Source organism: Opisthorchis viverrini, assembly GCF_000715545.1.
Source record: "Opisthorchis viverrini unplaced genomic scaffold opera_v5_462, whole genome shotgun sequence".
Classification (NCBI taxonomy): Eukaryota; Metazoa; Platyhelminthes; class Trematoda; order Opisthorchiida; family Opisthorchiidae; genus Opisthorchis; species Opisthorchis viverrini.
This window is the reverse complement of record NW_008752125.1, coordinates 277,722-280,890: the sequence shown is the minus strand read 5'-3', so window position 1 is coordinate 280,890 and position 3,169 is coordinate 277,722.

Genomic DNA, 3,169 nt, shown 5'->3' with positions numbered 1-3,169 from the left:
AAAAAATCATTCCACCCGCAAAGGTTTTGCAGCTAAGAGCATTGTGGGTCTAATGGGCCCCGCTTGACAGCCCTAGCTGCATACTGTCTGAAGTCACGCGCCAAGTTTTATCTCATGAGTTGACAAAAAAGCTGTTGTTAGAGGTTTCGTTATTGTTGTTTTTACCTCATGCGCAGCTCTTCGAGACGGCCCATCGGAAAGTCAGGTTTCTCAGCGTTGGTTAGATGAACTGCGACGGTACGCACCCAGATCTCCAACAACTTTGGTGGTACATATATGCGAAAGTCAACCTTTCTTGAAACCCCAAGCCGGTTTCTAGGCCGCAGCTCCTGGTTGTTGACCAGGATCCGGACCGGGTACAGGGAGTCGGTATTACCCAACTGACCAGTTATATGGCACGAAGTGTGCTAATAATGATTAGACTTCCTTACTGGTCTCTGCAATGTACCAGATCCCCATCAGTGCCCTTAGCCTCGTGGCTGCTCCTTGTTCACGCAACCAAGTGAATGAAGACGTCCTCCGATGACTGAACAACTAGGAGGTATCTACAGGTGTGATTCGTGAGGGACTTCCGAGAGCTTTTGGACGTTAAACCGCATAGCAATCTCCCCTGGTGCACTCGACAGCCGCATGCTTGGCATCCTTTTCCACCAAATCAAGAAATCAATGCCAAAGGATGTTCACTGGGTTGCAGCTTACCTTGATGACTTAGTTTTAGGGTTTCTGGCATCGCGTTGGTGTGTGAAGTTGCATCCAATAGTATGTCTACCGAGCGCGGTGAAAAAACGCACATTCATACAATCGATAAAATAGCTTGGCTTTATCACTGACGAATATGGTCGCTGAAACGGCGCAGACAACATCGACGCCGTAAAAATTCAAGTAAGCACCCCTATCAAGTCATTTCTATGTCTCATCAGCTTGTAGCACTTGTAAACTGCTCTTTTTCATGCTCAGTATCACCTTCTTTTTTCCCATCATTATCAGTCACCTCGCTGTACAAAAGTTTGTTTTAATGAAATACAACCGCTACCGCCCGCGCGTTGGCTCCAACGTGACTTTGAGACTTTTGCTGAGTGACTGTTGTTGTGACCGCCGGTTGGCTATAATTGACCGCTGCTAACACTAAACGTGAACAAACATTTCAGCTACAAACGCTGGACTAATATATTCACGCTTGTGGAATAATATTTCGATCACCGGAGATCTGGGATACCAGGAAGATAGAACTATTCTTGGTGTGGTGGTTCAACGGAATACGGAACTACGGAATCTCCTATTTTTGAACTGTGAGTAAAAATTTACTTGTATTTTTCTCTTTGTGACTTTGTATCTGGCTTACATCATTAATTTGTTCAGTTCACTAGAGACTCTATAGGACCGTTAACCACTACAAGCTAATGTAGCTCGTCTCCGCCAGCCATGCACCGACTTCAAGACTCGCTGAAAAATCTACTTGTTAAGAATGATGAGTGAACACTTCCAACAGCGCCCTGCGAATCTTAGAAATCAACGCTGAGCTCGGACGCACTTATCAACCACTAAGATTCGTTTCCGAAAACTGCCGCCAAATGCGTTGAAATAAGCGGCTGACCCAGTTCTTTCGTATGTACTCTTTCACAGCAGCCGGAAAGTAACTAAAATCCTGAAACCAGATCAGTGCGGTCCGAGGCGAGAGAGAAGGGGACTTTAACATGCGTGTTTGTGGTCGAAACAACCAAATTTCACGCACCGAAATTTTTGCCAATATTTTTCTTATGTCAGCCTCGAATGCTGCGGCGCAAGTTTGACACTGATTAACCCAGACAACGCTACGACAGTTTTTACGTCAATCAGGATCAACTACAATCTCTTTGTGTCCTAACTGTAATGCACCTTAATGCAAGACCCCGGAGCGGCCAGAGGTTATGTGAAAAAACATTGACGGGAGTTTCATTGTCGCTCGTGTTGCTGAGGTAAACTCCTGGTGCAATCCCCGCAGATTAAAAAAAAGTGATGCCTCCTATGATTGAACACGGAATTTCTGGTGGATAATCGAAAAATTAAGGTCGCATTGGAGGCCGGCTTCCATGCCAAGGTGTCCATAAATGAAACGTATTCAGTCAACTACTCCAATGCTTGAAGTAGTGTACAATGGTTTCGACAGTAACAGTTCTCAAGCGAACGTCAGCTGACTAGGTAACATCGCCCATCCTGAAATATTTCATCGCTGTAGAGACAGTTTATTTAGAAAGAACTCTAACTCAGTGTTTTGAAATCCCGGGAAAATGTGGGTGGCGCCGGTAGTTGCTTTTTTAATAATCCACCTTTTGTCTGAGCGTTAGGGAATGTGGAGGAGGACGCGCTTTCGTGACCCTCGCTGAAAGGTCGTCCTGAGAATACAAAATTCAGCACCACATCTTCTGCCAAAAGGACCTGTGCAAACGTTGGGTCAATAACGAATGAACTGCATTAATTACGCATTGCTAACATCCACTTAAAAAGTGCATGGACCTCTGGATTTCTGAGTGCTAAGCTGTTGTAGAAGGAAAACAGCGGGAGAAAAAGGGATCGCTGATGTACACCAGAACATATTTAAACCGCTTATAAATTTGACTGTCCTATTCTAGCACACACTCACCAGTTCTCTAGAAGAGACCTCAGTACCAGCTTTTTGGTGTAGTGTTGGTCCTTAGAGAGAAGAAGAAATCAGTTCACCTGCAAAAGGTGTCTCAAAGAAAACTTGATGGACGGTGGCAAGATTTAGAGATTCGAAAATTCTTTGCTTTAGGAATGAGGCTTTCTAAACGCCGGGTCAGCTAAATTAGAGCATGTTGGGAGAGATCGTACAAAGGTCCCCCATGATGTTGATGTTGACTTGTTTAGAAACGCATGTGAATTTAATTTAATGCACTGAGGGATTCCTCAGGAAATTATGCGTACGTGTTCTTGCTCAGTTCAAAATAATTTTTCACTCCCAATTGATTGAATCCGTTATACTTGCGCTGCCCTGAAAGTTGGCAGCAATGAATCATACGGTATTTTTCAGCGTAAATGGTCAACTCCTCGACTTTGTGGTCCAGTTGATGAGCATCCATTCAAGGTCCTCCAATTGTGCTTTGGAAAAACCAGACAGATTGAAGGAACTAGTGGGATGGCCAACTAACGTAAACCACACTACCGCTTACCA